The following is a 24,856-nucleotide window of genomic DNA, read 5'->3' as shown; positions in this document are numbered from 1 at the left end:
TCAAAGGTTAGGATACGAGTGTAAACTGGATGACAGTTTGTGAATACATAGTTTTTGTAGCATCGGAGGTAAAGTTGCGCTAAATTTCATGCAGAAACAAATGTAGTGGGGAGGTCACGAGTTTCCCCTCCGAAATGGGAAATATTTTGTTGGCTCGGACCTACAAGTGGAGAAAATATCATCGTAACAAAATAACAGAAATCAGAGCCCGCACGGAAAGAAAGTATACATTTTTCTCACGTGCTGTTAGAGAGTGTAACGGTAGAGAAATGGCTTGATAGTTGTTCGACGAACCGTTTGCCAAGCACTTAGTTTGAACTGCAGATCAGTCATGTAGATGTAGCTTTCCCAAACGACGAGGTTGCGATCGTACGTTTACTGGAACATTCGTGCTTTTTATGATGTTGTTCAACTAAATGCCTGTGAATCTGTCGGGTTTGCAGCCGAGTGAGTTCCCATTGGAAAGGAAGAACGTGATATTCTTTATTTATTTTTTTTTTTTTTTTACTGCGTACCTTCACGCTGCACGTGTAGATGTCGGAGGTATATCGAGAGGTTGTAACAATGGAAAATTGTACTGAAATGCGGGAGGGTCTGCAGCGAATTGACGCATGGTGCAGGGAATGGCAACTGAATCTCAATGTAGACAAGTGTAATGTGCTGCGAATACATAGAAAGAAAGATTCTTTATCATTTAGCTACAATATAGCAGGTCAGCAACTGGAAGCTGTTAATTCCATAAATTATCTGGGAGTACGCATTAGGAGTGATTTAAAATAGAATGATCATATAAAATTAATCGTCGGTAAAGCAGATGCCAGACTGAGATTCATTGGAAGAATTCTAAGGAAATGCAATCCGAAAACAAAGGAAGTAGGTTACAGCACACTTGTTCGCCCACTGCTTGGATACTGCTCACCAGTGTCGGATCCGTACCGGATAGGTTTGATAGAAGACATAGAGAAGATCCAACGGAGAGCAGCGCGCTTCGTTACAGGATCATTTAGTAATCGCGAAAGCGTTACGGATATGATAGATAAACTCCAGTTGAAGACTCTGCAGGAGAGACGCTCAGTAGCTCGGTACGGGCTTTTGTTGAAGTTTCGAGAACATACCTTCACCGAGGAGACAAGCAGTATATTGCTCCCTCCTACGTATATCTCGCGAAGAGACCGTGAGGATAAAATCAGAGAGATTAGAGCCCACACAGAAGCATACCGACAATCAAATGGTTCAAATGGCTCTGAGCACTATGGGACTCAACTGCTGAGGTCATTAGTCCCCTAGAACTTAGAACTACTTAAACCTAACTAGCCTAAGGACATCACAAACATCCATGCCCGAGGCAGGTTTCGAACCTGCGACCGTAGCGGTCTCGCGGTTCCAGACTGCAGCGCCTTTAACCGCACGGCCACTTCGGCCGGCCATATACCGACAATCCTTCTTTCCATGAACAATACGAGACAAGAATAGAAGGGAGAACTGATAGTTACTCAAAGTACCCTCCGCCACACACCGTCAGGTGGCTTGCGCAGTATAGATGTAGATGTAGATGAACGAGAAGTTAGCGTATGTGGAACGAGAGGATAGCCACATACAAGTGCCCCGTCAAATTCCGACACAGCACTTGCCTCTGGAAATGCTCGCAGCGCGCGTGTTCTGTACATTCTCTCAGTAGCCGGCTGGCACGTACAATCGCACCAAAAAGTATTGGCACACGTGCGTATTTATCGTTGCTGGTTACAAACGCCGCACTTTCCGGTACACAGTACATGTACGTGCTACCTCACATACCAGACATTACAATTCTGCCCATAGTGCCTACCATTAACAAAGAAATGCAGTGTTATGGGCAAACACGTATCTCCTCTGCACACAAAAAGTATTGGCACAGAGCATGGCATCTCGGTATATTGCTGGGTTTTCAGGTACCGGAACGCCATCTGCTGACACATTAGACACTGCGTGTTGTTGACGGCCCGGTCGCCAGTATGTTGCTGTAGTGCGCGATAGTGGTCAGCATGGGGCCGAAGAAGAAGGAACATTCAGTGGCGTTGCGTGAGAGAGTGGTATTGCTCCATTCACAAGGGAGAAGCTATCGACAAATCGGAGCAGAGGTGTCTGTGAGCTACACCACGGTAAGAGCCATCATTCAGAAATATAAAGAGACTGGAACAACAGTGAATAAGTGTCGTCCTGGACGTCCAAAAGTGCTTACAACCCGAGAGCGTCGCCATATCATCGCACTTGCTCGGAAGGAACCTGCTACAAGTGCAGCAACTATTGCTGAGATTGTTCAGACAACGTCCGACAAGACGGTTAGTGTTCAGACTATACGAAATGTGTTGAATGAGGCTGACATGCATGGACGTTCTCCCAGGAAGAAGCCATACATTTCGGAAATTAACCGGCAGAAACGCCTGCAGTTTGCCAAGGACTACATCAGCAAGCCGATGGAGTTTTGGAACACTGTGATATTTAGCGACGAATCGAAGTTCAATGTGTTCGGATTTGATGCAAGAAAGAAAATTTGGCGCAAGCCGAATACGCACCTCGACATCAAACACATGCATCCCACAGTCAAACACGGTGGGGGCGGTATCATGGTCTGGGGCTGTATGGCGGCTTCCGGCGTTGGAAATCTAGCTGTAATTCACGGCACAATGGATCATATGAGATACATTGACGTGTTGCGAGGTAATTTACACGCTAGTGCACAGAAATTGGGCCTTACTGGGGTGTTTCAGTTCCAGCAAGACAACGACCCAAAACATACCGCCATGAAAACCCGGGAGTGGTTACTGTACAATGCCCCCAGAAGGGTTCTAACACCACCTCAGAGCCCTGATTTGAACCCCATTGAGAACCTGTGGGCTCATCTTGACACACAAGTCAGAAAAAGGCGTCCGTCCGGTAAAAACGACTTGGAGAAAGTGCTCCTGGAGGAATGGTCGAAAATTACCCCTGATATCACCCGGAATTTAATACAAAGCATTCCTAGGCGTTTACGTGCTGTTATAGATGCTAAAGGGATGCACACTAGCTATTAGATGGTGAACATCAATGAAGAAAACGAACACACTGTCCGATTCATATGCGTGTGCCAATACTTTTTTGGGTGCAGAAGAGCGATGTTTTTTTTCATGACACTGTATGTTACTTTAAGGACAGGTGATTTTGACATATTTGTAAACTATGTAATGTAAGGTGTCACATGTATGGGTTCTGTTCTGAAATATATGTTTCGTTTAACCTACAACCACTAAAATGTAACTGTGCCAATACTTTTTGGTGCGATTGTATGTCGGTGCTTTCGGCGCTCAGTGTGTCGGCACACGTGCGCACAATTCTCGCTGAGTGGACCAGACGGTGCAGCGGCTGCAGTGTTAACTGGGTCCCGCGCCAGCAATCACCCCCCCCCCCCCCCCCCCTCATACACTCAACGTCGCTGCGAGAACAATGGCGCACAGCTCAGCAACGGCGAGGGCATTACTTCCAACTACGCGGCCGCACCGCTCAGTTCCCGTTCTGTATCGCCTGTGTAAGCCGGCCTAATTGACGAGTCCGTCCCCAGGGCAAGGATATCCGCAGCGGCGCTACTCAGCTACGCGCACCGATATTTCTTGAAATTTCGGTGAAAGTTGTTGGAGTAGCTTCAGTGCTTAAATCAGTCGGTGGTTCTCGTGCCGGAAGGAATACCGCACACGGTTTCTCTGCGACCAGGGTGGTCTCCGCTCGGTTGCAGTTGTCTGGCGGTACACGTGTACTTTCGAGGCACCCGTTTCCCGGCTCGATGTGTGATCACGGAGAAGGCGGTCGCTGCGGGGCTGCGGACCCCGGGGACCGGCCAGGCAGGCCGGGCGTGGCCGAGTTCTTCGCGGGGCGCGCCGTGCTGGTGACGGGCGCCACCGGATTCGTGGGCAAGGTGCTGGTGGAGCGGCTGGTGCGCTGCTGCCCCGACATCGCCGCCGTCTACCTGCTGCTGCGGCCCAAACGAGGCCTCGGCGCCCAGGAGAGGCTGCAGCAGCTCACGCAGGGACAGGTGAGGAGCGGCGGCGGCGGCCTGCCAGCGATGTTCCCGCGTTGTCAGAGCCCTTCAAACGGTTCAAATGGCTCTGAGCACTATGGGACTGAGGTCATCAGTCCCCTAGAACTTAGTACTACTTAAACCTAACTAAGGCCAGTATTACACTATCAAATTTCTTTGTCAAATATCTTTGTCCAATATCTTTTCTCAAAGATATTTGATGGTGTAATAGGGAACTTTGTCAAATGTCGTCCAATATTTGATCAAATCTAGGGCCTCGCTGTAGGTTTGATCAAAGAAGTCGCTTGTCTTCTGTTCACTGCAACGTGACATGTTACCACATGGAGCGCTAGCATCGCTGCAGCATTGTGTCGTCTGTAGTGTTTTTATAAACATTGCAGGTAAATACAACTGGTGTGTGCCGACAACTACAAAATTAATAGAGATGTATGAAGCTGATTAGGCGCTTTACAACGTGAGGCACGCTGAATACAAAAATAGATTACGAAGATTGGAGACCTAACCTAACCCTCTCCTGTAGCAAGGAATTGGAGTGTTACAGTGAGCCTGTTTTCTGCACATGTAGCAGTTCTTAAGTGAATATTGTGCTTTGTGATATGACGATACACTTCATTGAGCACATACACAAAAGTTTGCTCATCCATTCTTAAGTATTTGATGTACGACTTGACGTCCTTCACTATAAGCTCATGTGACAAGTTTTGTTGAATGCTTTTATCGTGTCGTCGTAAAACCCACGGCTTTACCCAGGTTTGTTTCCTTTTTTCCCCCCGCTTCTCTTCCGCATGTGCACACAGTGCAATTGTGGTACATGCAACTGCTGCGGTTAATAACAAGTTGTTGTTGTCAGCCATCTTGAACTTTGACGAAAAATATGATGACAGTGTAATACCCCTTCTAGCGCTACATCAAGATCTTTGTCAAATATATTTGACGGAATATTTGATCACATCTTTGATCAAATCTTTGACAAAGAAATTTGATAGTGTAATACCGGCCTAACCTAAGGACATCACACACATCCATGGCCGAAGCAGGATTCGAACCGGCGACCGTAGCAGTCGAGCGGTTCCGGACTACAGCGCCTAGAACCGCATGGCCACCGCGGCCGGCTCACAGCCCTTCAGTGCCCCCTTTAGGCTAGGCGCAAACTGAGACGCGTATAGCACGTGTGACGTGACACTAGACTACAGCGCGACACGCACGTGCCGCACGGGTCACGCGGGTCCAGCGCATATTTGCGACGCGTACACCATAACGCGCCGACTGGCGACACTCTGCGCAGAGATAACCGAAGTGCGCGCAAGCTCTTATCTTTCTCAAACGATTTTACAGAAACTATTCTCTGAAAATATATGATTTTTGCCTTACTTGTAAAGTTATATGTCGGCTTCGTGGCGAAGTGCCCATCATCTCGCTAATGACCATTCTTACTGTCACGTACACATTTTAGTAAGGCACTACTCAAAACTTAAAAATTTTGCCACAACTGCAAGGAATACCAAGATCATCTTTTACGGATGCCAACAGGGCCTTAATCTTAGAAGGTGGTCGAAAAACACATTTCACATCACATTTCCGCAACATACGGCCAATCCTGTTGGAAATGGTTCCTGCGTAAGGCGGAAATATGATGTGAAATGTGTTTTTCGACCACCTTCTAAGATTAAGGCCCTGTTGGCGTCCGGAAAAGATGATCTTGGTTTGCGTAAGGCTGCGGTCTATCGTATTCCTTGCAGTTGTGGCATGTCATATGAAACGTCCCCTTACTTAGAACAATTATACATGACTGTGCTTAAACTGACACACAATATTTTTAGCGCAACGCAATCTGACTTTCAAAAATCCCTACAAAAGAATGGCCCTGACTAACATTAACCTATCCTTTCACAAATCACTTACCTCACAAAACTCTTCGTTACTCGAACTACTGCAATACAGCGAGCGCCACTACTGCCAGCTAAATAAAAGATTCAAACTACGGAAGGCACTAACTACTGATAGGCATAGTTAGCAAATGAAAGATTTTAATAGAGAACAAACAATGTATTTACCTTAATAGTGTTGAAAAATCATAATATACATAGCAGTTCATGACATCCAGTCTTACAAATTTCAAAACTCCGCCATTTCTCTCCCCACATCCAACACTGCTGGCGGCTCACCAACTGTGCCACGCTACGCGCTGTTAACATCCAGCTGCCCAACACTACAATGGCAGACAACAATGCAAACTAGCCACAGACTGCACACAGCACAGCCAGTGATTTTCATACAGAGCGCTACGTATCGTTGCCAATAAGAAAACATAAACAGCCTACTTACATAGCCCCCATGCTCCCCACAAAAAATTTTACAAATTGTTTTGGGCACTGGCCAATACAGATTTGAAAGTTTTCCATAATTACAGTAAGAAAAATATCAAATGCACACACTTATAAATACAATGTTGGTCAAAAGCTAAAATTTTCTCACAGTCCATAAAGACAGTCCTGATCATTCATCACAGTAAAACTGCCGTTTCTTTTCTCAAAGTCTGAGCAGTAAAAGACAATGCACACACAAGTAGTGGATTTCCATGCAGTCTTGAAGAAGTAGTGTTGTCCTTCCAACGGAAAGACAGTGCTGACTCTTGACACGCAGACAGGTAATGGGCCACAATAGAGCAAACCCACAGCAGAGTCATTCGAAGGTTTGAAGAATATTGGTAGGTAGGTCATCACAGAGCAGACCTACTGTAGTCCTGGTAGAGATTACACTATTGGTGGGCCATCAGAGGTGCAGACCCACTGCAGTCCTGGTAGAGATTGTGGTATTGGTGGGCGACCAGAGGTGCAGACCCACTGCAGTCCTTGTAAAAATAATGGTACTGATGAGTCAGCAAAGGTGCAGACCCACTGCAGTCCTTGTAGAGGTTGGCCAGCAGCCATCTGTTGTGACTGTGCAGGTGCACAATCACCATTGAAGAGTCTTGCGGATAATATAGCAAGTCCATAACCACCACTTGTGCACTCACAAAGTTTTTGGAATTGTCCTTAGAACCAGCAATGCTGTTATCCAGTCCCTTGCTGAATTAGTAACACACGTGCAAACACTAGCAGTCCCTACTTCTCACATATTGTGCATTACTATGACCAACAGAAACGTGTGCAGTGAAATGTAACTTAATTTAAAGAACTAGTGTCTACACAATTACAACATAAGAATACAATTACAAAGGTACAAAATACATCATTAAAGAACATAACAGTACAGATAACATTTGTAGTAACACAGACTTTCCAAAAGAATAGAAATAAACATATACATCAGTGTTACAGGAATTATGAAATAAGTAAATAAATAAAATAATGAGAATAGTTTTCGAAACATTAATTTCACACATGATAATTGAAACAGAACAGAATTAATAATGTCTAAACATCTTTACAAAGAAAATAACATATTATAAATGCAAATTATATTTGAGGATAACAGTATTCCTCATCAGAGTGAATGTAGCTGAGTATTAGAGAAATTCTACAACATAAATCTTATTAGCTAAACACATAAAGACAAGAAGAACACAAATACACAAGGGTACACGAAAACATAGCGAAATAATACAAAAGGAAAGACAGGGTTAGTTTTCAGTGTGACATTTGGTACTGCAGTCCAGCCCAAAACTTCGTTCTGTAGATCTTTCCTCTTATTTCAACATTTGTTTCCACCAAAGAAATCCTATCCAAGCATGCTTTCTATATTCTGTTCACATCCTCTTCCAAATTTTTTTTTTTTTTGGCTGAATCATTTTCTTATAGCTTCTCAATGACTTTATTCCAATTCATCACAACTCGTTCTCACATATAGCCTACCCCATCTTAAGCTAACTTAAATCTACTGAGCTCAGATGCTAAACTAAGGGACAAGGAAATGTAGCAGCACAAAACAATTAACATAAATAGCAATGACAAAAAAATGCAGAGTGCAAAGCAAGCAGCAGTAAATCTAAATTAACAGATAAAATGCAAAATTACAACTAATATGAGCAAATGTGCAGCAACAAGGAAAATAAATCAGTAGTAAAACTGAGTTAACAGAGTAATGTAAAGTGAAATTTATTAGCACTATGCCTAGCAAACAGCAGCAGCAAATGCAATAACTTATATCTGAACATGACATAGCTGAAGCAGAAAAAATATTACACTAAAGACAACAATGCAGACAAGGGAAATGTATATTCACATCTTAATGTCTATGTAATTAAAGTGGTGCACCACAAGAAGTTATTCTACCAAAAAAATTACCAAGTAGTTGAAAAGAAAATTTCGTATGCAATTCCTGTGAAGGGAAATGTCTTTTTATGCTCCTTCGTCTTTTTGAATAGCTCATAAAATTATTTACTGGATCTGTAGGCATAAAATATTTATATTAGTACATCTATTAAATTTTATTTTAACCAATGCTGCTGCAGCTAGAAACTTGATATTAAACAAAATGAGCAAACTCTCAACTAGAAAGACAATAGATGTAAAATGTTTCTCATCATATCATTAGGCATTTTAGTAAATATCATAAATTAAAAGCTCCACAGTATAATCATATGTTCTCAAGTTTGAGCGTGTCGTATTTGCGATGCTTTCTACATAGAAATGTCAATAGCGAGGATAATGGCCTCTTTTTTTTTCCACCTGTGCCTCTGAAAGGCACACACTAATGGCTTTTTTCCAGGCGACTGTCGCGCAGCTGCCCACGACGCATTACATGCAGGTGGTCACTTAACTTTCTTACGGAAATATTTACGACAGCAGTTTCCGCTACAGTGACAGTCTCATATAAAAATATTTCACAGGTCAAGAATTTGCGTTACAAATCTGTAGAAACAAAATCCTATTGATATAACAGAGTGCAAAAAATTTTCGTTGGCATTGTAATACATTCACGCATTTACATACATTTCATAACTCTTGAAGTATGATTCTCGGTTTCCAACATCCTTTTTCACAAACCAGAGTCCCTAACCACTACTCATTATTCCTTACCTTATTCGTCGACACTTCTTCAATATTTCATCATAATAAATACGTAGCATACTCAAATAACTCTTATAGCATCAGCTTATTGATCATAAACATACCGCAACAGCATAATACATCTAGTCATCGTAATAATATCATCATAACACCTCAGTCAACTCTCAAAATCGTCGTAGCTTCCTCCAATAATTTCAAAACCTAAAAAAAATTCTCTGCTCATGTCAAAAGTGTCATCTGCCTCAAACGTACTTTAAAAATCGTGATCCCATACCAAATACATCATTCAAAGCTCTCATAGTGTCACAATGGTTCTGAAAAAATATGAAGAGTTCACAAAGTACAGACAAAATACAATTTCGTGAGTGTGAAGTTATCCAACTGTGTAATTACGTAAACATCTGTCACTGTCATAGTAAAAAAGTTTGTCTCTCAGTTAAATGATCAGATAGCTGTGTATTTATGCGTTAGAGAAATATGGTACCAATGTGTAAAGTTGTATAAGCAAATACCATATTAGCTAGGGCTCCTTGTGCTTGCCAAACACATGGTACACAAAGTAGGCGTGTACCCCCCTGAGGAGTAATGTAATTATACCCTCAGGTGTTACAGATTACAGGAATGGAATGAAATGTATCACAGAAAACTTTCTTTGTAATTCAAAAATCTTTAAAAATAAATGTTTTAAGTACAAAATTAATCACTGAAATGCATGTCCTGTAGCGCTAAATGTGCGTCTTGCTGTAAGATAATTCTGTTGAAGTGTCGTAGTTATCGTCCTCTGTAAGCAAAGTTCTGCTTAAGTCAATGTACTCACCTCATCATAAACAAAAGTGAGATGCTTTGCGTATAGATATCGTAGTTATTATGCTTATTGCCATGATGAAGAAAGTACTATAATGTAACGTATTGTTGTGCTACGAAAAAGGCTGTCTCATTGTAGCTATACCACAAACGTTACTACTAAAACATGTTTTACTTCCCAGAATAATTCAGGAAAACTGTGCAGATATAAAACAGAAACACCGCAAAAGCAACAATGTAAATTGTCACATATTAATAGCATCGTGATATAATCGTGTAGCTATCAAAGAAATCAAATGCTAAGTCATCTTTAATCTCACTGAATGTACTTCAAATAAAGAGTATCTTTTCAAGTAAACCAAAATGTTGCATTAATATCTCATTAGCAGTATAAGTTCTAAGTATGTAAGCCTAATAGTTGTTACGTAATCGTGCAACTTGTTGCAATAATGTATAACACTGTGTCGTCTGTTCACTATAACAATGCATTCGTAATTACTTGTCGAAGTTCCCTAGGTTCTTGAATGGATAGTTAACTTTAGAACATAGTTGCATGTTAACAGTTTGTAAGTGTGACAAAGAGTACCAGTAACGTGAAGTGAAAGATTTTATGGCAAAGACTAAGGTAAAAGGCAGATTATCTCTCAGTAATTGGTTTTACACGTGAAATATGGTGTATACCTCTACTCTTCCTAGTATACAGTGTTTCAGTTTCAACGCAATTATCATGTGGTATACGTCGGTAAGGAATACTGGAATTTATCTCAAGGTTAGCTTATGTTATTTTTCTCAAGCCCAGCCGGTGCACGTGGCTGCCTGTGGTGCGAGTCATTGTCTGTTTCTTCGTTGGCGAGCGTCATTGGGATTTGGAGATCTAACTTCTACAAATTCACCTTGTCGAGAAGGCCCTGCTCTGTTTGAATCCCGCCGGTTCTGATGCAAATCAGGTCTGTCGTTATGATCATATCGTCTGTCGTCATGTCGTTAGATTCCATAGTTTCTTTCTGGTCAGTCACGTGGTGGAGAATTTCTCCCTGAATCGTAACTGCGCGCTGGACCGTTGCGTCTAAAGTTATTCTGTCTCCCTTGATAATAATTATTTTGGTTCCCATATTGTCTGTTTCTCTGATTGTCTCTGTGATAGTCACTACCGCGGAGAGGTGATCTTTCCCTGTAATTATTACTACTCTGCCAACGGTTGTCATACGGGAGGTGTCTGTTTTGGTCACGATATGTGTTGTGAGAATAGCCTTGTCCTGTCCAGTTATTATTTCTTTCGTCGCGGAATTGTGACGGATGTGACCTATAATTGTTGTGCTCCTGTTTTCGCGTCCCGCGATTGTCAGTGTCAATTTCTAATTCTTGTAAGAGTCCCTGAAAAGCTTCAATGTCGTCTTTGCAACGTCTTGCCAAAATAATATGTCGTAAATGTTCCGGTAATCTGATTATGCAAATGCGGATGAGGTCTGAGGGGCTGTATGGGTTTGACAGGTACTGATTCTTGTGCAACATATCTTCGAAATATTTCACAAGACTGGAAAATTCAGATTGTTCGAAATGTTTCATCATTATGATGCTATGTTTTACTCAGTCTTGTGTAGCTTGAGACCAATATGCTGAGAGAAAGGCATGATAAAATTCTCCTTCACTGTGACAATCGTGAATGACCGATCGCATTCTTACAGCTGGTTCATTCTCTAAATAGCCACACATAAATTCTAATTTGTGCTCTAATGACCAATTGGGAGGAAAACAATGAGTGAACTGATGAAGCCACGCTTGTGGATGAATGTCGTTGCCGGAATTCTTAAATGTTTTGAATTTACGTGTAGTAATAAACAGTTTATAGTCAAAATCATCATGTCGGCAAGTCGCATTTCGGTCATTGTTACTTCGTTTCGGCGGTTCCATCTCAAAATTCGGTGTACCTTGCCAATTTCTTTCATAATTTCTGAAGTGTCCTGTGTTATTATTTTGTGGTTGTTCCGTATTTCTATGTCCCTCTTCCCATGCTGGAGCGCGAGTGCCCTCTGAAATATGTAATTCTTGTATTACTTGTGCCAACTTATCTTGTACTTTCCGGATTTCTCTTTTGCACTGTGTATTGATTTTGGTTTTGTTTGAATTTTCTAATTTGTTCATACTCTTCAGTGTCAGTGAAAGCTACAGGTCTTGTGTCATTCAGATCATCTACCTTTGTAGATAAGTTGGTGAACTGATCTGAAAGTTCGGCTACTTTATCCGACAGTGAAATTATTTCCTCTGTGTGTTTTTCTGAACCAAGTTTCAGAGTGTCCATTTGTGTTGAAATCGTATCTACTGTGTCCTTTATGTTTTCCTGAGTTTTTGCAAGTTGCGTAACCGAATCGGTAGATGCAATTGAGTCAGTTTTGGCTTGCAAGGTTTCATGATTTTCATGAACAATAATTTGCAGTTCTTTTATGGCTGCTTCGTGATTCCGTAATGCATTTTCATGACGCGAAAAAATAGGTTGAAAATGCTCACAAATTTGTGTTTTTACGTCATTACAGACTTTTAGGCATTTCCATTCAATGTTATGTAACTCAGTAGTTCAATCTTCACGTGTTTGTTCAAGTGTGGTGTCTAACTTCCGAAGATTTTGTTCCATTGTGTCTAACTGTTGCTGTGTTTGTCTCTGGTGTTGTTCCATTGTGTCTAACTTTTGAAGCTTTCGCTGTGTTTCTCTGATTTTGTTCCATTTGTTGCATTAATTGCAATAATAATGTATTAGTGTCTGGAATGTGTTTCTCTATGCTTTTTTGCAGTGCATTTTCACCGGCAACATTCACGTTTTGACAAGCAGAAAATGTGTCTTGACTCATTTGAGAAAACGGTGAGGACCCAAAACCTGAGTCTACAGAATTTGTAATATTGTGTTCTGTCATTTCGGATTCCTGTGGCGAGCTGTTGCCGACCGATCGATCGATAATGCCTCCCTGTTCACTAATTGTTTCACTGCCGACACCATTGTTTGCAGCCCGCTCCATTTCCCTATGCACAATTACCAAATTACTACTTTGAACATTAGTTAATTCATTACTCTGCGGCGCTAACACACTGCTTTCGTCTTAACTGTCATTTCTCAGTTTACTTTGAAGCCTAGTATTACGTTTTTCACACGCCATTATTGTCACAATATTTGACATGACAACACAGAAAAGCACAATTTGAAGAGCAAAATAACAAAACACATTAACATAGCATTGAAAATAATATCTAGTTAATTGCAAGCGCAGCTGCGAAATACTTGGTGCAAATCTACATGCATGCCACAACTGTGTACGACAATGAAAAACTACAACTACAAAGGAAATTCTCTCTAATTACGCACTAGCAATAAACAAAAGCTACACTAATTACACAAACTACAAGAAAAAATCAGAAGATTCCAGTGAGGTATCCTCGGCTAAGGGTCGACATATGAAACGTCCCCTTACTTAGAACAATTATACATGACTGTGCTTAAACTGACACACAATATTTTTAGCGCAACGGAATCTGACTTTCAATAATCCCTACAAGAGAATGGCCCTGACTAACATTAACCTATACGTTTCACAAATCACTTACCTCACAAAACTCTTCGTTACTCGAACTACTGCAATACAGCGAGCGCCACTACTGCCAGCTAAATAAAAGATTCAAACTACGGAAGGCACTAACTACTGATAGGCATAGTTAGCAAATGAAAGATTTTAATAGAGAACAAACAATGTATTTACCTTAATAGTGTTGAAAAATCATAATATACATAGCAGTTCATGACATCCAGTCTTACAAATTTCAAAACTCCGCCATTTCTCTCCCCACATCCACCACTGCTGGCGGCTCACCTCCAACTGTGCCACGCTACGCGCTGTTAACATCCAGCTGCCCAACACTACAATGGCAGACAACAATGCAAACTAGCCACAGACTGCACACAGCACAGCCAGAGATTTTCATACAGAGCGCTACGTATCGTTGCCAATAAGAAAACATAAACAGCCTACTTACACATATATTGGTCAGACAATCAGGACTGTGGAAGACCGGTGTATTGAACATAAGCGTCACACACGCTTACAACACCCGAGCAAATCCGCTATTGCAGAACATTGCCTTCACACCGGTCATCCTATGGAATACAACAACACGGAGATTCTAGCTTGCACGTCCAGCTATTGGGATAGTGTTATTAAGGAAGCTGTTGAAATCAGACTATCAAGCAACCTTATTAACAGAGATGGTGGATTTTGTTTAAATGCTGCTTGGAATCCGGCTCTGTCTCTCATCAAAAAATAGAGGGACAGAAATAGTGCTACATCACCTGTTGATTAATAGTAACTATCGATGTCTCTGATGTTGGTTATCTTTGGTTGTGTTGACACTTGTTCTGTGTGTGGTGCCTTCCTTGTTTCTCCTCTGTGAACTGAGGTATTAAATTTGCTTGCACATTTCTTCCTCCTTGCATTTTTGCCTTGACAATGGCAGGGTGTGCTCCTGTCGAAATATCGGCGGTGTTCGACCGCGTCACCCGGCAGCAAACCCGTAAGTTATTTGAACATTCGATTCGCCGGGGAAAGTTATGGTCTCAGAAGGAGGAGAGTGTTTTGCCAATTCTTAAACACACGGAACTTTCTTATCTATATATCGGTACTTACCTATATATCAGTACTTATACTTCCCTTTTTATTTATTTCACTCCAGTGACTAATTTTTTAAGAGTTATCGACAGCTAGCGAAACAAGAGTTTACTAGTATGAAAATAAACATGAAAATCCTTCTTTTATGTTACTGCAAACCGACACTATGAGGTTTTCCGTAAGCTATTGAGCTCTGTGATTGCCAATTACTTGTTTAATGAGGCACTCCGTTTCGGAATTATGTCTCAATAGCTGCTGTGAGATGAATTTGGCAAATTACACTGTGACAAAGAATGTACAATTAAACCAGTCACCAAGAGAAATGTGGCCGTTACTCACAAACGGTGGTGATTCTTCGAATGAGAAAAGGTTCACAACTCACACAAGAATAGATTGCCAATTCTGTTGCAATTCTGGTGCAAGCCCCGTAGCCCATCGTATTTTTAACACTGAACAACTGGAATGGAAACTTAAAAAATGGTTCAAATGGCTCTGAGCACTGTGGGGCTTAACTTCTGAGGTCATCGGTCCCCTATAACTTACAGCTACTTAAACCGAACTAACCTAAGGGCATCACACACATCCATGTCCGAGGCAGGATTCGAACCTGCGACCGTAGCGGTAGCGCGGTTCCAGACTGTAGCGCCTAGAACCGCTCCGTCACTGCGGCCGGCATGGAAACTTACCAACGGAATTTACTCCTTCTCTTGATCTGAGCAGTATTAAAATAATGACGAGCGTTCCTTCAGGGCGAATGATAGGCACATGCCAGATACTGTTTACTCACCTACGGCTTGCCAAACTGAGAATGTGTGACGCGAATAAAATAGTTGTTATTGAGAAAAATAAACAATTGATCTGTCGCACAACACAATTGCTCAATGTATTGTCAGCAGCGAAGGATAATGCGCGCGACAGGAATGCACAAGCTAGCCATGTGTGCCTTGTGAGATGGAGTTCGAAAAACATTGTCATGAAAGTAGATCTGCCTTTGTCAGCAGCACATTTCAACAAATTAAATATATCTAATCATAACACACTTTTAGGATATTCCTACTTTCGTAATAATACCGACCATTTTCATCATTTGTGTAGCCTGTTGTTTTATAATTAGTTTATTAATGCTGATAATGTGCATGCAACAATTGAAATGCTTTTTCTCATCACGGCGAACCAATTAAAACATTGTCATTTGTGACTGCTTTTCGGCTGTTTCTAGCTTGTAGTGGAAATGTGATGTTCACATGCATGTAGTACAGTATGTCGTATTATATTATTACATCCATATCCAAGTAATCACAGTGAGACTTCTATACTTCAGATCTTGGACGCTTTTTTCTAAATTTTTGTAATAGATCGTACAGATACCCCAGCATACTAGGCTGCGAAGAAATAACCTTGTTTTACTTTCCTTCCTTGCTTCTGATCGCATGATTTTATAATATTCCTTGCTTCCTTATTCACTACCCTCTGTCCCTTCTTGCGACCTGAAAACATCGCGGAGGCATATGATAAAATTCCAGCGACAAATGGGTCATCAGTTACTGAAGTATGCATTTTTCTTGACAGAAGAAAAACAAAACTATACAGATGTAAGCCAGCCGGGGTGGCCGAGCGGTTCTAGGCGCTTCAGTCTGGAACCGCGCGACCGCTACGGTCGCAGGTTCGAATCATGCCTCGGGCATGGATGTGTGTGATGTCCTTAGTTAGGTTTAAGTAGTTCTAAGCTGTAGGGGACTGATGACCGGAGGTGTTAAGTCCTATAGTCCTCAAGGGCCATTTGAACCATTTTGTAGGTTGCCTGTCTTTCCCTATAGCTTGTTCCTAGTTTTCGCACGATTTGGAACATCTTGCTATTTTACATTATCGAACGTCTCTTGATTTTTCTGTTGTCTTGCTTCCATTATCAACCGCAACGTCAGAATTGCCTGTCTAGTGCCTTTACCTTTCGTAAAGCCAAACTGATCGTCATGTAACACACCCTAGGGTTTCTTTTCCATTCTCCGTACAAACTTAATTATCTCTTCAGACAGTTCATCCATTCAGAGAATCGACGATCTCGACGAGTTTTGCCTGTTACGACATTCTTCGGTCCCCCGGATTCCTATACTTTCCAGAAAGTTTTAATTTCAAATTCGAAGTCGGATAACGAATGACAGAATAAAAATTCATTTTCTGTGGTATAATTACAGATTAATAATTTTCGGATTCTTTTCCTGCAGTTATATTGTGAAATCTTCCTTGTTACCAAATGTCATGATTCTATGCCAAGGGAAGTACCCGATGAGTTTTAATGACCCAGTTTGCTAATATAAAAATGACACAAATAGCCATGTCAAGTGGTTCCATTAACACAGAAGCTTAACATTTTTCCACCACCAAAGGGCTATCGACCTCAATATGTAACATAAATTTCCACTTGACACGCTAACGGTTACTGAGCAAGAGAGGTTTGAACAGTCAGAGCGACAGGCAAACAGTCGGATAACAAATGGCAAAAAATGTTTTAGTGTGCTATAATTACACATTAACAATTACGAGTTTTTCTCTTTACATGTACCGTGAAACCATTCTTCTTGCCAAACTTCGTGATGCTAGGTCGACGGGTACGCTATCAATTTTGATGAGAGGGTTTGCGAATATCAAAATGTGTGAAATAAATGGCCGGATCTTTTGGTTTGATTGACGTAGGTTATATTTACTAAACCGACAAATAACTCTAGACCTCAGCATGTGACATAAATCTGAACTTGATACGCCCACCCCTTCCTCAGAAACACGGGCTTATCAACGGATGAACAGACAGTCCGATAACAAAAAGAAAATTATGCCTGGTATAATTACAAATCAACGATTTTCGGATTTTTTCCAGTTTTTTGCAATGTGAAACTTTGCTCCCTGGCAAATGTCATGGTTCTAACTCAGAGGGTGCAACATACGGGGGATATAATGAATATGAAACTTCTTGTTTCATTACTGCTACCAGCCCTCGGCTGTGTTTCAATGCGCGAATATACCCCCAGTATAGTTTGCATCGAATTAATATGATAATATATTTTGTTAATAAAACTCTTATTCTATCAGTAGTTTGCTACCTACAGAAATGATAATGCTTTGATTATTTTCTGTTATTAAATCTCATTTATTCATTAAAAACAGGATGAGCAGTATTCCTAACCTAAAACATTACAATCAGATTTATTTCCTAAACTAACTATTCTATGATTGGCACAATGGAGACTCTATCCGTAATCGTCCCTTTCCCTAACTTACGTAGGTTAATACTGGCCAAGCAAGTTGTTTTACTGAAGTTGCACCCAGACGGACACAGAATCAGAGAGCTCAAGCAAGGAGCTACTAGAACGCGCGCGCAGTTTCAGTTACAGTGCCCTACTTTGCCAGCTGTTTGCTCTAATAACACCATAATTCAGCACGTGGATTACGACAGCCGTCCCAGGCTCTTGCGGAGCGGACCAGACCAGACCCTCAGCGTCTGCCTCGCGCCACTGCCGACACCAGAGTCCCGATCACGTTGCCGCCACACTGTGCCGTTCCTCGCACATCTATCCATACGCGTCTTTTGGCCAATCAGGACTATCTAAACTTTCGCGCTGACCTCCCACCTTTCACGGGCGCGCCGTATTTGCGTCCCGTTAGACGCAACGGCAGTAAGGCCGGTATTACACTATCAAATTTGTTTGTCAAAGATTTGATCAAATATGTGATCAAATATTCCGTCAAATATATTTGACAAAGATCTTAGAGGTAGCGCTACAAGGGGTATTACACTGTCATCATATTTTTCGTCAAAGTTCAAGATGGCTGACAACAACAACTTGTTATTAACCGCAGCAGTTGCATGTACCACAATTGCACTGCGTGCACACGCGGAGGAGAAGCGGGGGAAAAAGAAAACAAACCTGGGTAAAGCCGTGGGTTTTACGACGACACGACAAAAGCATTCAACAATTGTTTCGCGAGCTTATAATGGAAGACGTCAAGTCGTACATCAATTACTTAAGAATGGATGAGCATAGATTTCTGAATGTGCTCAATGAAGTGTATCGTCATATCACAAAGCACAATATTCACTTAAGAACTGCTACATCTGCAGAAGACAGGCTCACTGTAACACTCCGATTCCTTGCTACAGGAGAGGGTTATGTTAGGTTAGGTTAGGTCAGGTCAGGTCAGGTCTCCAATCTTCTTAATCTATTTTTGTATTCAGCGTGCCTCACGTTGTAAAGCGTGTTGTCGGCACACACCAATTGTATTTACCGGCAATGTTTATAAAAACACTACAGATGACAGAATGCTGCAGCGATGCTAGCGCTCCATGTGGTAACATGTCACATTGCAGTGAACAGAAGACAAGCGACTTCTTTGATCAAATCTACAGCGAGGCCCTAGATTTGATCAAATATTGGACACATTTGACAAAGTTCCCTATTACACCATCAATTTTCTTTGTCCAATATATTTGTCAAAGATATTTGACAAAGAAATTTGATAGTGGTAATACCGGTGTAAACAGTATCTCTGTCCCGCACGTACGCCCCCTCTCTCTTCTTCCGCCTGTGAGGTCTCAGGCTCCCCAAATACCCCCTGTGGTCACAACTGCCACTCAACCGACAAAGCAGCCGCCGTGTGAAGCATCACAAACAACTCTTTCTGTGGCCGTCCAAACCACCTTCCCAATGATAATAATATGCACGGTTTTAAAATCTTACGTACCAGTATTAACCTTGATGTGTTGATACTAGTATCGTTGTGTCAAATGGCTATCTCTATCCGCGTGGTATTTGTTATATTATTTTCTGAATAAATATCAACTAAGCTGCTAAAATCTGCCACCTTACAAGGGAAGTATCCTGCAAGTTTTGATGAGTCAGTTTGCGAATATCGAAATATGCGACATAAATGGCCGTATCTTTTGATTTCACTGACTAAGATGCGTCACTTTATTTACATCACCAAGGGACCGTAGACTTCAAATACGAGACAGAAACTTCAACTTGACACGTCTACTACCTGTTCCTGAGAAAACGGTTTAAACACACACATACACACACATACACACACATACACACACATACACACACATACACACACATACACACACACACACACACACACACACACACTGATGCTATAAGGGTCCACTTTTTACAGACTGTTGTACGGAGCCGGCCGGTGAGGCCGAGCGGTTCTAGGCGCTTCAGTCTGGAACCGCGCTGCTGCTACAGTCGCAGGTTCGAATCCTGCCTCGGGCATGCATGTGTGTGATGTCCTTAGGTTAGTTAAATTTAGGTAGTTCTAAGTTCTACGGGACTGATGACCTCAGAAGTTAAGTCCCATAGTGCCCAGAGCCATTTGAACCATTTTTTCTACTCTCGTAACAGCACGAGAGAAAAACGCTTAAATCTTTCTGTGCGAGCTCTGTTTTCTCTTATTTGATTATGATGATCATTTCTCCGTACGTAGTTGGCCGCCAACAAAATATTTTCGCGTTCTGAGGAGAAAGTTGCTGACTAAAATTTCATGAGAAGGTCCTGCCGTAACGAGAAACTGCTTTGTTTTAATGAATGCCACCCCAATTCACGAATCATATCCGTGGCACACTGTCCCCTGTTTCGCGATAGTACAAAACGAGGTGCCCCTCTTTGAACTTTTTCGATGTCCTCCGTCGATCTTATGTGATGCGGATCCCACACCGTACAGCAATACTCCACAAGAGGACGGACACGTATAGTTTAGGCAGTCTCTTTAGCCGATCTGTTGCATTTTCTCAGTGTTCAGCCAATAAATCGCAGTCTTTGGTTTGCTCCACCCAAAACAATATCTTTGTGGTCGTTCCAGTTGAAGTAATTCGTATATGTAATCTCTAAGTATTTAGTTGAATCTACAGCATTTATATTTGTGTGATTTAGCGGATTCCTTTGGGTATTCAAGCAGATGACTTCACACTTCTCATTACTTAAAATGAATTGCCAGTTTTCGCACCGCACAGATATCTTGTCTAAATAGTTTTGCTATTAGTTTTCATCATCTGATGACTTTAGAAGACGCTGAATGACAGCATTATCTGCAAACAACCAAAGATGGATCGTTTATATAGATAAGGAACAGCAGAGGGCCTATAACACTTTCTTGGGGAACAAAAATGGCTCTGAGCACTATGGGTCTTAACAGCTGTGGTCATCAGTCCCCTAGAACTTAGAACTACTTAAACCTAACTAACCTAAGGACTTCACACACATCCATGCCCGAGGCAGGATTCGAACCTGCGACCGTTGCAGTCGCACGGTTCCGGACTGCGCGCCTAGAACCGCAAGACCACTGCGGCCGGCTCCTTGGGGAACGCCAGCAATTACTTCTGTTTTACTCCATTACTTTCCGAACTCGGTAAGTAAAAGATTGTCTAGGCGTAACAGTGAGGTATCCCAAGTTGTAGGGTATGGGCCGAAGCATCAGCATTCTTTGATTGTTTGAAAAGGTTAGACGGCTATTTTCATTTAAGAACACTTATTGATGTTCTTCATAGAGTAGAAATTTTAAACACAAAATTACAAAATTTTAATGTATGTGTCATCGAATTGTGGGAAAAAGATAGCAGTTCTCACATTTTAAGTTATCCACGTGATTTTAAATTTGAGGAAATTTGACGTAAAAGGGCTCAAACTGTTTCTGATCTTCACTCTGAACATAAAATTCCGCGTCAGCACAAAACTCCAAAACAGGCGGTCTAGGTAATAATGGAAACTTTAAGTCCAAAACGTCTCACTTATTCAGAAAATCATATTTTAAAGTTTTTGACCAGTCTGTCGAATCACTTAAGACCCCTTCGACACTGATTCCAAGAAATTTTTTTAACAGTTGGAAAAATTTGCTCCTGGACGTCCTACAGACGTCAATGAAATAAGACTGATAAGCGATAGAGAGATGTTTCGTAACTTGTGTAGAAACAAAATGAGCAGAAAAAAAGCTTCAGCGAAGTTACGAAGTTTTTTAAATGTTAATGTAGAAGAGGACTAGACCCATAATTTATGCGCTTTGTTTTCCTGTTTATTACGATTCCTGGATAATCCTGTTCTCATGAACGAAGTAGGGTAAGTGTACCAAAGAGTGCGCAGTCCCAAAGAGCGCGCAGCTTGTGTTCCTGACAGCTGAGTAAACCGATCAGCTCGCCACTGACGTAGTTGTGTTCAGACTGGTATCAGAAACACCTCGTAGAAGTCGTGTGAAGATATCCTGTGTTTCTGAACTGAAACCGGTAAGAATAACTCTTCAGATTTCTTAATGTAGTTCTGGCACTTTGTTGCATAAGTTATATACAGAATACACCAGCAGTAGTCTTTAATTGTTCATTGCGATTTGAAAGGCTGGCTTGCAATCTACCATACTGCATCTATATGTTTTTCAAGTGTGACGCGTGCTACCATCTGTCTACATCGCTCGGAATCATTGGTTCTGTACCAAAGAGCTCGCTGGTAACGTCCCGAAAGAGTGCGTGCTTCTCCTTAGAATTGGTTGGTTAGGGGGAGGGGACCAAAGAGTGAGATCATCGGTCCCATCGGCTTAGGGAAGGATGGGCAAGGAAGACAGTTGTGCTCTTTCAAAGGAACCATCCTGGCATTTGCCTGAAGCGATTTAGGGAAATCACGGAAATAATTACCTTCAACATCGCAGCGCGTCAGCAATCGTTGGTTAATATATTAAAAAAACTAGAAACCCGCCTCGATTGCGAAAAAAGGACCTAGTGTTAACCTAGGTTTCGGCGTAGATAACTACACCTTCTTCAGAACAATAAAACCCACAAGTGCCTGAGAAGACCTTTGTCAATGATTAAAAGAACACCATGGCTATACATTTATAAACGGATAAAGGAAAACACAAACATTACATGTGTACAAGGTCAAAACCACTACTTAACGGTGTACGCTCCATCTCACACCGGCCTATGTTCGATGGGCCATGACCCGCCATAAACTGCAGTTGATGGCGGGTCACGGCCCATCGAACATAGGCCGGTGCGTTGCGCCGTCAGCCTTCTGTGCAACGGGTGAGTGACGATAGCATCGAAGTGGCACCTAACTCTACGGCCTTTTTGCCTTGCGCAGGAAGCATTTCCAACAGGATTGGCCGTATTTTGCGGAAATGTGATGTGAAATGTGTTTTTCGACCACCTTCTGAGATTAAGGCCCTGTTGGCGTCCGTGAAAGATGATCTTGGTTTGCGTAAGGCTGGGGTCTATCGTATTCCTTGCAGTTGTGGCATGTCATATATTGGTCAGACAATCAGGACTGTGGAAGACCGGTGTATTGAACATAAGCGTCACACACGCTTACAACACCCTAGCAAATCCGCTATTGCAGAACATTGCCTTCACGCCGGTCATCCTATGGAATACAACAACACGGAGATTCTAGCTTGCACGTCCAGCTATTGGGATAGTGTTATTAAGGAAGCTGTTGAAATCAGACTATCAAGCAACCTTATTAACAGAGATGGTGGATTTTGTTTAAATGCTGCTTGGAATCCGGCTCTGTCTCTCATCAAAAAACAGAGGGACAGAAATAGTGCTACATCACCTGTTGATTAATAGTAACTATCGATATTTCTGATGTTGGTTATCTTTGATTGTGTTGACACTTGTTCTGTGTGTGGTGTCTTCCTTGTTACTCCTCTGTGAACCGAGGTATTAAATTTGCTTGCACATTTCTTTCTCCTTGCAATTGTGCCTTGAGAATGGCAGGGTGTGCTCCTATCGAAATATCGGCGGTGTTCGACCGCGTCAACCGGCAGCAAACCCGTAAGTTATTTGAACATATGTACTGTTTGTGTTTTCCTTTTTTTCGTTTATAAATGTATAGCCATGGTGTTCTTTCAATCATTGACAAAGGTCTTCTTAGGCACTTGTGGGTTTTATTGTTCTGAAGAAGGTGTAGTTATCTACGCCGAAACCTAGGTTAACACTAGGAGCTTTTTTCGCAATCGAGGCGGGTTTCTAGATTTTTTAATAAGTCACGGAAAACCTAAATCAGGATGGCCGGACGCGGATCTGAACCGGCGTCCTTACGAATGCGAGTCCAGTGTGCTAACCACTGCGCCACCTCGCTCGGTCCCTCTTCAGGGCACAACTGCAAAATTTGAACCTCTTGAGTGCGTTATGGAGTCTGAACAGTATGTTTTGTTTCTGAATGACTTCAAATTAAGTACGAACATCGGACATGACGCTCATCTACTCGTAAACTGCAGAGGTGCTCAGTGAGGCGAGACAGCGAATAGAAAATGGAGAAAGCAAGCAAAGGTTGCCACTGTTCTTGTTATGGAGTCTGCTTTAAGGAAAAGACTGAAAGCTGTGACTTTCCAAAGGACTCGACCCGGTACGTGGAGTGTGGGAGATGGCGGCACGAACAGTGCTCTTCATTTCGGGGTGATGTTGCGTTCATTTGTGACACACGCGAAATGCGTACTCTCTGGGCGTATGTTGCGCATTCTTAAGCGCAGGTGAATCAAAGAATGCGCATTTCCCGCTTTTCGTATTTTTGAAAAGTCCGCTAAAAGTATTACTCTCTGCTGATGTAGTTTTCTGAACATGTAGATTTTGTGTTAATAAATATAACCCTAAAATTTTTTTGTATTCCTATTAATAATAACAGAGATATTTACGGTTACTCCTTAACTGCGCACTCTTACGTATGGTTGCCTTATTTTTTACGTCCATTCAGAACTCATTTAACGTCAAGAAAAAAAAATGTTAAAATGTGTGTGAAATCTTATGGGACTTTGCTGCTAAGGTCATCAGTCCCTAAGCTTACACACTACTCAACCTAAATTATCGTATGGACACACACACACACACACACACACACACACCCATGCCCGAGGGAGGACTCGAACCTCCGCCGGGATCAGCCGCACAGTCCATGACTGCAGCGCCTTAGACCGCTCGGCTAATCCCGCACTAACGTCAACAATGTTTTATGAGTGACTCAATGATGTCGCTATTTTGCATGTCTACCTCGACATCAGCTACGAATTATCTTCAAAACAGAATAGCATTTAATGAGTTTTTCATCATTATACAGAAGTTACGGCAAGTCTTTTACAAAACGTGTGCAGTTATTTAATACCAACACAGAGAAGAGAGTGCGTTCATTTTTATTATTCAACTTTTAAAGACGTCATTTGCCTTTATACGTTTACTCGACTTCTTGACGCCATGTTTTCCGGTTCACCGTCAGCATTGCTTCCTTTTTCTTCTTTGGTCCCTTCCCCCACCCGCCTCCTCCTTGGTCTGTCCCCACTGCTGCTCTCCCAGGTAGTCGTCCTGTAAATCAGGC

Source organism: Schistocerca americana, chromosome 8, assembly GCF_021461395.2.
Source record: "Schistocerca americana isolate TAMUIC-IGC-003095 chromosome 8, iqSchAmer2.1, whole genome shotgun sequence".
In the NCBI taxonomy this organism is placed as follows: Eukaryota; Metazoa; Arthropoda; class Insecta; order Orthoptera; family Acrididae; genus Schistocerca; species Schistocerca americana.
This window is presented reverse-complemented; position numbering follows the sequence as displayed.